Source organism: Styela clava, unplaced genomic scaffold, assembly GCF_964204865.1.
Source record: "Styela clava unplaced genomic scaffold, kaStyClav1.hap1.2 HAP1_SCAFFOLD_25, whole genome shotgun sequence".
NCBI classification, from domain to species: domain Eukaryota; kingdom Metazoa; phylum Chordata; class Ascidiacea; order Stolidobranchia; family Styelidae; genus Styela; species Styela clava.
Genome location: NW_027556444.1, coordinates 182,371 through 195,464, shown reverse-complemented (window position 1 = coordinate 195,464; position 13,094 = coordinate 182,371). Strand labels below are relative to the sequence as shown.

Here is a 13,094-nt window from a genome sequence, read left to right as displayed (position 1 = left end):
AGCTCCGTCAAATAGAGCTAAAATAACAAGAAGAGGTCTACCTAGACGAATGAGAGGTGCTAGACAACAAGCTCCAGCTGATATTGTGACAAGAAAATAAAGCGAGATGTTACTCCCAATAAAGATATGGCCCAAAAACCCAGTATAACTTTCGAAATCAAGGTTGTGGGGGGTAAAAAAATGCCGCCATCTGATAGATCGAATGATTATTTCAAACTCTTTTTAGCGAGGAATAAGTACCCATTATAGTCGTGGATAGAAACCTTTTGACTGTTGGTCCGATTCGCAGTATCTATACCATGACTTGTTTGCAAATGCCATTTTCCAAATTGGACTCCAGGCCATTTTCCATAAAATGAAGCAATCGAAAGCTTGACTAAAATTTCATCCGCAATTGTTAGGCTCCTCCAACCCTATCTTAGCAAAGGGAACCAAGTATTTTGTGAAAGGCTTTATATGTCATTGAACTTGGCAGATTATCTACATAAAAAGAAGACATATCTGACATATCAGAAAAGGCGTCCATGCTGAAATCAAAAGAAAACCAACAGCCTGATTTCAATGCCGAGTTGCAAAATTATGCTTTAAACTTCACTGACAAAAGGCCCCCACGATGATCTTAATTTATTATCGCGGAGATGAAACAATCACTAAGGACGTAAAAGGGCTCGAATCAACACATTTTACAAATTTAGTAGAAAGTCTGTTAAGTGGTGTAAAAAGTTGTTTTTTGGCTCATAGAAATATGTGTAACAAAGAAGTGGTCCAGGCTGGCTAAGAGACCAAATCTATTCATTTGCTTTTGTTCATTTGCTTCAGCAGAGACCTTACACCCGATCATGTGGATGTTGGGAGAGGGGCAACGCAGCGGAATCGACGATTCCGATCGGCATCTGCCCTCCGTGTGCGAACCGAAACAAATACGATTCATGTTTAGTATATGTTCGGGTCTGGGAAAAGACGTAAAGAATGCACTTTTGCAGCAACGGCATAATGGACGTAAGCAAAGACACGACATTTCATTGTCAGTGTAGGGAAGCCTGGGCTTCATTCTGGGCTTTTCCCATTATCATCTTCAAAGTGGAGATAGTCGGTAGGTTTAGTGTCATAGTGTATATAAATCATTTGTAAACAAATGCATCGTTCCTATGTTATTCACTGTATGTATTTGCTGTTCTGTACTGTTCTGTACTGTCATCATTGCACTATTGTACATTGTACTAAAGTCATTTTCATATGTGCTAATTCGCTTTGTTTATATCTACCTTGTCATTGTTTTTGACGTTTCTATAGTGTGTTATTGATTGTTTTCGCAGATCCAGGTTTATGCAGATTTTGGGGTACAATGGGGAAATACATGGAAATAAGGGAATTAAAGTATGACAGAACATTGGAAACAAGCTCGGAAAATATTCAGCAAACGAATAAGACAAAGACCAGACAATCACGCCACGAGCATTTTCAAATAAAAGATATAAGATAAAATATTGAATACAAATACGAAAATATTTAAACACGTATATTAAGCAAAGCCCACAGATGGAATAAATTATTTTTTCAAAGGCGCTGATTTAAGCAAACAAGAGATAAGGCTCACGAAGCCATAACTACTCTCGCGAGCAACAAATGTTATTGTTTCATGAAATGTGTTTTGGAAGTCCCAAACTATCTTGAAACTTGAAGCAATTGTTTTGGCTGTGAATATCGAATTTCAAAACAATACGCCGCTTCCTTTATAAAATCTTTCACTCTTACTAATTTCTCTTTCTTTCCCATCTCCGCCCAATAAAGTTTTTGTTTACAGTTTGTATATACAGTATACATGTGTTTGATATAACAAACTATGAATATTTTTCATCAATAGGTAATACAGCAATGATATTGACAACACTGCCTTCATTAAATAATTTAATTCAGAAATGAGATAGATAATTATGAAATGTCTGACATTATTTCATGCAAAGCTGCAAGACAAAGTATTGACAAACGAGCTAACGGATCCATATGTTGTAGGGGTAATCGGCAATGGCTATTTGTTGAATGCTGTAGTGATTCCGCATTTCACTCTGCGAAGCATCATGGACAATGCCTATTCGATATACAAGAGAGAAAGTATACAACACGTTCCAAATCATTTACGGACATCAACATATTGGTGAAGATTCGTTTTTTTACAAGACCGAGCTTTCGCATGAATGACCCAGAAGTGGAAGCTATCATCACAAGCATTGCAACTTTTGGTATCTTCAACATGTCGCTAGAACATTTTAAGAGTGTACATAGAGAATGTATTACAAACAAGCAAACCGCTCAATCTGGCGGTTTTTGGAAGCGGGCCAGTTCAGTTTCGAATTGAAATAATGCGTACCTGCAGATGGTGCTCACTTGTATTCACACGGTGATGATGCTACCAAGAGGGGTTAGAAATCATAACGCTAAGCTGGTCGGAGACGCCAGTTATTCTTAGCAGGTAAGCACCCGAAATACTAACAAATATGATTAGCTACACGAATATTGCTTGCGTGAAAATGTTACTGTAAAAAATCGACAACAAAAAAGATCGAAAACGATTTTGACATATTTCAAGACCACAACAAAAAAGTTGGCACAACTAACAGCGCCTCTCATCCAACATCAACGAACCAACCAACATTCCTCGTTGGTTTCCCCAAGTAACTGTGTAGAAAAATGCGTGTGTGTCTCTGCAACTTCCCGATTAACCATCGTAATTGACAATAACCAGATAATAGGTCGAACTTATAAAATAGCCGGGGACAATTAATTCAGTACATACAAGTGTTATGAAACGTCATATGAAGTCATTTTCATGTTTATTTTTATTTTATTGCCACTGTCAAGTTAAGGCCAAATTTTGCAGGCAACGGCATATTCCACACACAAACGAAGGAAGTATTTGTAGGCCCAATGAAATTCAGTTGATTGAATGTCGGATATACTCTGAAGTTTTAGACGCGCGGAGACGAGTATGCGGTTATCAACGTAAAGATGCAGCATGTTTGGGGGCTGTTAATTATGAGATAGCTAAGTCTCTTCTGCGAAAGTGCTCAGAGATGCACGTTCCAACTTCCAATATGATGCAACGAGTATGTAGATCTTCCACAGATACTATTTATCAATAAAACCAAATAAGGTAATTTGGAAAACAAATTAGCTCTGTATTCTGTAATTCTTTCCAGGTATACTTTCTCACTCTTTGAAGGCGTTAAAATCGGCTATAAATTACAAAACATTTCAAAATCGAACTCTTAGCATATCAGTACGTCTAGACTTGGCCAATGGATAATGCATCTTATATCGATATTTTGCACTTATTGCACAATGAAGATTATTCAATTACGGCAAATTGCCACCTTCAAAGCGCTACATCATTAATATACGAGCTGTATAGCTAACTCATTGTGAAACGAAATGTGTAGAATGTCTAGTTGAAGACAACTTTGTAAACACCTTGTCGTTTATAAATCGCATTTTATCGGCGTTGTAGGCTAGCATGGCATATAGGTATGTTTTGGGGCATTGTATTGATTATGTTTTTCATTACAACAGAGCTAGGCAATATTAGGAACCCCGATAGGCAAGCTGAGAAGACACCGAAACTGCTTTGCCTACCCATATCCCCATGCAGACGAACTGCGTCTTTGAAAGGAGTCAGTACACCAACCGTTGATGACCATAACAATATTAAGTGCACAAGCCGGCGGTGAACCAATCGAGAAATAATCGAAAGCAATTCGATACCGATCTAAATAAGATCAAATAACAAATCGTAAGAAATCCAAGAAACCATAGAATATGTGACGACAAAAAATAAAAATACTGCTATATTGAAAAATGTGCATAAAACATTCAGACTATACGTACTGCTTTACATCGAAAAAAAATGTTAAAATTTAGTCAGACGTCTTTACAACAAAAACAGATGTGAAAGTATTAAACGCAACGTAGAAACGCAGAATTTCCTAACAACGCCCGCGACTAAATACCGAGAAGTTGCGGATTGTTGCAGTATTAATTTACGTTAAAAATACAAAATACTATTTTAAAACAATCCTATTACAAGTAAGCGCTCTTCCCTATTTGTATAAACGCAAGTAGAAGTCGCATTTTTATTTTCGAACGCCAAAAGAAGCTTGGTTATCTTTTGACTAATTAATATTGCCAACACGGCACATTAACGCAACAAGCGTATTTTTGTTTGTTTTTAACAATTTATTATTTCGAACGTACCTGTGTAACAGCAAAGAATTAGTAGTATTCAGGTATTATTGAAATTAACAAACACCAAATCTTTTTCTTTTGAATACACACACAACCCTGTTTCATCTCTTACGTTTCTTTGAATTTGCTTTATTTAGTGTATTTTTCTACTTTCGCTGGACTTGGTGCAAAAACCTTCAAATTATCATTTACAGATCTCCAAAACATTCACCAAAATGAACAGTTTCACAAAATGCGAGAGGTACTTTACTAAATGCTATGTACCTACTTTTTAGGTTAAAAGTTCATAATACAAGGAGTTCATAATACTGGAATTTCTACAGGCCCTTGACACATCAATTTTAGCATGATTTATCAATGTTTATATAATGTTATTTTACGACAAATTTTTTAAAACTAGTTTTTCGCTTTCTATTTCTATGACTTTTTCTTTTCTCCATTTTTTTTCTTCTAATTATAGTAAACTACACTTTAAACTGTTTCAGTATGCTATCTTTCTCATTTTATTATTTTACGTATTATAATTTTATTTCTCTAACCCATGTTCTGTTAATTTTTCCGTTCATATAATATTTAGTTTTTTAAAACACTTTGATAAAAAAATACTACGAGGCTCAAATTCCCACCAACACTGAAGATATATAATATATAAATATATATATAACTTAATTTACATTTTGTTTCAATCAATGTGCGAAACGATTTCATCCCGTAAAATAGGTAAATGTTATGGACGCGAAATAAATCTATCTACGGACTACGAGGGGGAGTGAAAGAATTCCCGTCATACATACCTCACAGAAATTTATTTTATACATATTTGTGTGCTTATATGTATGCACAAATCTCTTAACATTTTGTTGATAAGTCTCAAAACATTTCGAAACAGTTGGTTAATTACAGTCAAAGCAATCGGAATGATCAGGTTAGGGTTAGTCTGTTATTTTATTCCAATTTTCCTTGTTTTAATTTTATTACGAATTCGGAGACTGACTCCCGTAGTGTTTGCACCTGAAATTTACACTCCACGCCAAACGAAAATAAAGTTTCCAGAGATGTCAGAGCCTGGAAACCCAATGCGAATGAAATGAATGCATTCTTGAGCTGGATTATCATCGTCGGCCTAATCAGGATGTCAAGATTAGCTATGTACTGACAGACAAAAACAGGTTTACACCTTACAAAATTATGTCAAGGAACTGCTTTACAGCTTTGTGAAAATATCCTCACTTTTGTGATGAAACCAAAGCCTGACACTTTAAACATCTGTATTATTGTCTACTACTCTAACACGCTTAACTCTCAAAACAACGGCAAAACGCGCTAATTCAAATGTTTAAAACACACGAAAATGGATGGAAAAAAGTTATTGTAAAAATATTTCGATAGATTGTTCTACTCCCGATCAGGATAAAGGAAAACCAGAGGAAACGCATTTCTACGACCCATACGAGTCAGCGACAATATTACACAACTATATATACTCGAACAATTTCCTTTCGGAATTAATATTAGGTCTTAGCCTAAACAGAAACATTCGTATTCGTTTGGAACTACAAACTGCAATAGTTTGTTTTAGCGATATGGCGTCAAAAAATTATCGTGTGGCTTTATATGGAAATGTTGTATGTAGACTCAAAAAAGAAGCAAGTAAATTTTGCAATTACCTCGACAAACGAAAATTATATCAACTATTGAAAAGCAATAAATGTATCACAATAAAACATACTCGATAACATGAAAAAAATGCTAATCATACTGAAAGTCTGTCTCTCCAAATTAAAGAGTCACGCCCGTTTGATTCTGTCCGCTTCGGAGTGTCAAATGAAGTATAAACATGATGTTCACGCTATGTTTTCAAGTTTTCCGACTTATATGCGGCTACGATATATAGGGAAATGGCTTCATCTATATCGAATTCAAATACAACACCTAGCACTAGAACCGCACCTGCAAGGTAGATTCAGAAATATAACTACGAGACAAAAGCTTTTTTACGTTTGAAATGATAGCAACGGTATGCTAATGGGATTGCGGTTACATTTGCAACCACTGGTTTTGACCTCTGTTCTCCCGTGGTCAAACGATTTTTGCCTCTTTGTAATTCAAGACGACTACATGTGGTATTTTGCAGATGAGGCGATGTTATAACTCAATGAATATATGACATTGTAAAATATATTCTTAGTATGTTATGGTCGAGCGCTAATTGGAAACCCGTTTGTGTAAAATAGGCAATCTTCTATTATTTTAGATAACGAGTGCAAAAGATGATCAGGAATAACTAAATATTATTTTCTGGGTTGACGGCCGCATATGAGTATGGGCAAGAGCCCGCAGCCAAAATATTAAAGCATATTCTAGTTTAAGCTTTTTCAGAAGAACGAATCAATAGAATCATGCGCGACGGTAATATGAAAATAGAGAAGTCGCCTACAACTGGCATCTCCTTAAATGGTTCTGTTCAAGTTGAAGCCGAAGTTCGAAATGACAATGCACGTAGTGATGACTCGACGGCAGATTTCAGTTGCGTGTCAGGTGAAGCAAGTAATTCAAGCAATTCAGAATCAGAAAAGGTATATTGTAAGTGCAAACGACCAAAATGCAAATCAACCAACCAAAATGCAACCAACCAAAATGCTATCAGGCCCCAAATGTTGGTTTGAAACTTTGATCAATAATGATTGAAAAATCAGTTTTAATTTAGAAATAGGATTGCAAAACAATTTTCCCCGGACGAGACATAGACGAAACCTTCAACTATTTATCCCTAACCTCTGATTATTTTGAAGATGTTGCTTCCATAGAACCAATTCAAAGAGCAATGGTGATACTTTGATGGAAACTAAGACAGGATAGAGTCTACGTCACAGGGGTCACCAACCTTTTCGAAGCCGAGGGCTACTTTTTGGGTACAGATTGAGCTGCGGGCTACCAGTTCAATGTACACTTCTAAAAAAATCAGTTGCTCGATTAAGCTTCAATTATTGATATAATTACTGGTATTTAGTGAAGTATAGACACTAATAAACTTTAGGATTCTTCAGGAAATCAAACGATTATCTCAACGTTGCAAGCAAATTTCTATCAATTACACTTGTATTTCAAAACTGAGTGTTTTCAAATTGATTTTCAACACTCTGCACAAGTCTAAGATAAAATGGACTTAACAGTTGTACTATCGAATGTTGCAGAGTATTATACTCCGACGTGTAACTTGACACTGTAACTCTGATGGAGTCTTGCATATTTTCATCAGTGAGGCGTGTTCCATGTTTGTTCTTGATGGAGTGAGTCGCGGTGCTATGGCCCATCGTGTTAAGCGTTAGGTTCGCAGGTTAGAATCCCATGCGGGGATTGTTATGTGCAAAAGGATTGCTGGACTCCTCGCCGCCGTAGGGTGGTTCACGTAACCGCTGGTCGGTTAAGGCTTCCTTCGCCATCAAGTTCAGGCTTCCGGAAACAAATAACTAACTAATTCCATACCCGACATCGAATGGTAACCGGCGAGAAGCCGTGGTTTATCATATGGTTAAGCCGTCCTATTGGCTATCTTCTCCCCCGGGATAAATATGTAAATCTCCTATCCTGAATTTATGTCAAAAATGTTGATTCGAAAGGATAGGTTGAAACAAACGATGGTCTCGTAAAATAGGATTACTGTATGATTTGAATCGCTATATTTTTTCTGTCCGTACTGTGCTGACCAGTGGGTAGTTAGAGTTAGCGCGAAAGATTACGTGACAAGATGTGAAATATCTCTCCGCTTTGCCGTCGCTAAAATCGCCCCACTAATGAGACACACGCAGGCTGTTTTCATGGTGGTATAAATATATCCACCTCCCATTCATCGTGAAAATGATGTTTTTTTCTTTGGAATCAATAATTGTATTATTACTGCTAACCAACGGACAGGAAAAGTGATGTCAGTGTGATGTCATAATTGGCCCGTCACATTACTGAGGTCAAATAAAAATAAGGTTGATGGTTACAATAATTTATATAGTGCCATTTCTAGTTCCCATATAAGTGTGATTTATACTAAAATAGCAGGACAAAATATAATTGATGTAGCTTACTTAAAAGAGCCTTTATTAAGCTTAGTTTGGAACAGACCTGCGGGCGACTAATATGGTCTTCGCGGGCGACTTGGTGCCCGCGGGCAACGCGTTGGTGACCCCTGGTCTACGACAATACAAGATTAGACAAAAAGACCACCTTGTTACAGTCAGTTTATAATATCTTACGGACGATGAACCAGACTTATTGGAAGTTCTAAATAAATATTATCATAATCATATTATCATAATCTAACGGTATGTTTTATTTAGAAAAAGAACAAGAATTTATAAATAATACATAACCGTTTATTTTTAAACGTCAGTCTTTTAAATTATTCTTTTAATCCAGGGTAGCAATTTTAAGGTGATGTAAATGATAAGGTACAACACATAATATTGTAAGGCATCATTGATAAGAATGCTGAGTATCTTATTCAAGTATTCTTATCCGATTCTTAAATTTTCGATTCCGATTCCGAATCTCGATTCCTCGTCTATCTAACCGAGAAAACATAATCACCTAAGCAATACCATATGAAATCAAAGAGAGCGATGTTCAAATATATGGACGGACAAACGTGCCAAAACTAAGTAGTATTGGTATCCAATTCGCACAAAAAAATCCCTCAGAACCCACAAAGATTTTAGAAATAAATGAACGTAAAAGCCTTCTAGCGAAATATACATGTATATATAGTAAAGTTTGCGGTGTCGTAGCAACTAACATAGTAGTAAAGAAGTTTATACATATATGTGGGGGACTGGTCACAAAACTTTACACATTGTTTGCAATCCAAATTTTAACCTCTAGTCCAGTGGTTCCCAAACTTTTCCGAGTTGGGACCCATTATCTATTACCACAGCCTATGGCGACCCACTTAACTTTAATTTAATTTTTTTTTTTTTTAAATCTTGTGATTTTTCTACAATGTGATTTTATTTTTGATAAATGAACACAAAAGACCTCTTTCAAAAACAGCCATAGTGATATTATTCAAAAGAAAATAAATTTAAATCCTGTCTAAATTTCGGGAAAACACGGTAAGAAGTGCTGTACAGTGTACGGAACTGCTATGCGTAAAAAAGCCACATGGTCATTTTTTGTGTAGCAAACTTTTCTTCCTTCGAAAAGATCGTAAAAAGGAAACTTTCACAGATTAGAATTCAAATTAAATTTAATTTCTTTTGTTATTTTGAAGATTTACATATTCCAGTCGCTACCGATCCTAATAACCAGTATAATTATCCAAAGCTTTCTACATCTTTTCACGACCCACTAAGATTTCTTTTGCGATTCACCAGTGGGTCGCGACCCATAGTTTGGGAACCGCTGCTCTAGTCGATTCCGCAAAGAATCGATTCTGTAATCGAATCCGGACACGATTTCGACATCCCTAATCATTGAACATAGCTTCGATTACAGAATAATGCAATATCAGGAAAATTAGAAGGAAACGTATTTCGAAATTCCTATTCGCATTAAGAACATTTGAGTATAGATAGGGTACTAGAGCGGCAATACACACAATAGTCTCTGCTGCAATATAAGTTATACTGCAAATTCATTGCTCATTTTTTTAGTACATAATGGAATATATTGGTTCAACATATAGTCTGCCATTAAAACTGCTTTTCCAAATCATACAGTTACAGGTAATCTTTTTCACCCAAATAGACTCAGAACTAAATATTTTATTCAATTGCTAAGAAATTGTAAGTAAAGAGACACCCCAAACCACTAAGCAATGCTCTGTTAAGGACTGCACGTGAAAGCATACTAACCTAACCCTAGGTAAGGCATGTTAGAGCGAAAGACAGTAAACTCAAATGAGCCAAAAAAGAGCGGCGTGCGGTGCGGGGCCGGTCGGAGCGCCCACACAGTACATTAATTATCCTCCAATTATACAAATCTTTTTACATATTTGTCGAAAATCAGCGACTAAATGGTTTAGTAATTGTTTTTTCTCTGTGGTACATTTGAGTAAACCGAATATTCTATCATGATAGACCAATCCATCGTTTTATATTGTGGAGATTGGGTACACACGTTAAAAGCAGATAAATTGATGATTTGGAAACCACTTCCTACTCGAAATAAGGCAAGAGTAACTTATAGACGGCCATCCTCTGGACATAGACGGGTGATTAAAACTGACAGGGTTTTAGAGGTAACCAATAAATTGACAGCTTATGCAGTATCAATCAAAGTATTCTAACTACTAATACCTTGACAGCGTATGCAGTATCAACCAAAGTATTCTAACTACTAATACCAAGCTCTTGTCTAAACATTACCCCTGTAAGATACTTAGTCAATTTCTAGGTGGGAACAACATCTATCACAAAAGGTGATATATCAACCGAAATAGTTGCTAACGTATAAAAGTTACCGTTATTAACAACCTCTTTTTACAAGGTTAATATGCTACCAGACTTTCAGTGCACTTTATTGACAATATCAATGAAACATTCCACAGGTATTTTCGAATGTAGAGGCTTATGAGGGTATCCATTTTTTTTTAACTTTCACGCCAGGTCGTAAATTTACTTTCAAATTGATTCTATAAATACGTCGATATCAACAATATATCGTGATCAATCAGTCATGTTTACCTTATTCGAGAACGAATATTAAGTGAGCAAACCTTACCTAATACAGATAGCACACCAGACACTGATATCGGTGCTATCCCACACCAAGTGAAAGACTACCTACCATGCCCTCTTTCATTAAAACGTCAAGTTTATCAGGTATTTATAATCTTACTTTGCCTTTATCTCCCCATTTTGCCTGCTGTTTGGACAGTCTATTTTATCAAAATACTTTTCCCCTAAAACTGAGAGAAGGAATTTCTTAAATACAACGGCCTAGATAATACTAGGCTTCTTGCAAGTAATAAATGATCACCCCAAACTCTCGAGCAAACCAATAGACAAAGCCAGGGCGATCAATTTTTATCGAATATACAATTCCTCATTAATGAATATTTTTACCTAATCTTTATACAGTATTAAATTTTATTCCTTATTATCCAGTCAAATTACACGAAGACAACACGTCATTTTCACTTTCTCGGTGTAGCTTATTTTCTCTGGGAACGCCAGATAAACCCAATTCATGCGGAAAAAAGTGTAACAAAATTAATCTTGATATTGCAATTATGAATCCCGTTGTAATATTTATCTACTGTTTATTTATTATACTCGCATAGAAAAAAAAACCTATACATTCCGTAATATTCTCAATGTTAATCAAAATAGAATCGATATAGGAGTGTATACATTGTATTGTGCATATATTATCGGAAACTGCAGTAAAACTCATAGGATGTTTCAATTCAAGAGATGCAGAAAGACAAAATGAAATTAGATGTAGGAAACCGAAAGTTCAGTATTTGATGTAGAGATTGAGACAAATAATCAGTTCTACTTTCGGTAGCGTCATTATCAAAATATACCAGGTAGGTATCAGTATGACGGATGCACGTGGAAGGCAAGAAAATATAGTATAGGGACCGTTTAATAACGAAGAGTTCGTTCAAAGATGCTCGCGCATATACGATCAACAATGTTGCAATGGATACGAAATATGTGGGTATTTCGCAGATACTAGGTATTGACAAAACGTGAGCAAATCGTGCATTCTATATGTCGGTTAAAGGCGAGTGCTGTATATTATTAGGTCTATTCATACTCTGGCCAAGCTTAACAGATAGCCGAGGCTACAGGTGCCTACGGTGCCCATTGGCTCACTAAACACAAATTAGATTTTAGCTAAAAACTTGTCGCCGTGAGTCCGCTTTACAACTGATTTAAGTCGTTCCAAGTAAGCACATTCCAAGCGTGATGCAATACAAGGTTGATATCAATATGTTTGAAAATCGTAAACGGAGCACACGTACAAGTCAAATACGGTAAATGCTAAACTTGAGCAACCAACAGCTCCGCACCAGGATAACAGCATCGTTGCCATTGCGCGCATGAGAAATAAAAGCAATATAACACTACTAAAATACCAGTAAAACACTAGATTTTTGATTTGTTGAATATATCGCCCTCAACAAATTTTGCCTTATCGCCCTCAACAAATAATAATAAACTTGAATCTTATCCTAGTAAAATGGTGTTTACTCATCTTGTAGGTCCATTCTTCAGATTCATCGTTCATGCATCAGCAATTCTATAGACCGTGTATCTTGAAACCCTGAAATGAAAACACGGCGTACTATATTATAGTACTCTTATCAATAACATAACACAAGAAATCAAGGATATTTTACAACACTTAGTGATAAGTAATACGAATAAAATACATAAATGTCACAAGAAGTTCATCGTCGTACCTCGCTGAAGTTCTTGTTTTCACCATTCTGTAGAATTGCAATGTTTTTTCGAATTCCTGGTCCTGACATGGAAAACAAGTACGGCTAAAATCTTGTATTGTTCTGTGAAATTTTAGGCAAGCATATTTTATAAATATGTATAAAATAATACGTATAATGAGTATGTAGTATAGAACAAGTATAAAATAACTACCTTTACATGTCAACGTCTGGAGCAAACGTGAACTCGACCGAAATGACCGTGCGCCTGCAAGGTTGAAATCAAGAGAGATTGAACACGTGTAAAGACGGAATTATGGGTGGTTGTGGTCGGAGTCCACGTGCATTGCTAATATATTTGGAACGCCACGATTAAAACATTTTACACCTTAAATGAAGATCATTTTTTCAAATGAATCTTTTTGAATGACCTAATACTTAATTTACTAACTCAAAACCAGTAACTAGAGAA

At 35.9% G+C, this 13,094-nt stretch overlaps 1 long non-coding RNA gene across 1 annotated transcript; it reads right to left on the bottom strand.

Annotated features, from left to right (window-relative positions):
- Nucleotides 1-8,853: 8,853 nt before the first annotated feature.
- Nucleotides 8,854-12,891, bottom strand: LOC144418484 (uncharacterized). The gene is made up of 3 exons (XR_013473489.1): nucleotides 12,837-12,891; nucleotides 12,644-12,745; nucleotides 8,854-12,504 (listed from the first exon to the last, which is right to left on the bottom strand). It is a non-coding gene; the product is annotated as an uncharacterized LOC144418484 (long non-coding RNA).
- Nucleotides 12,892-13,094: the final 203 nt, after the last annotated feature.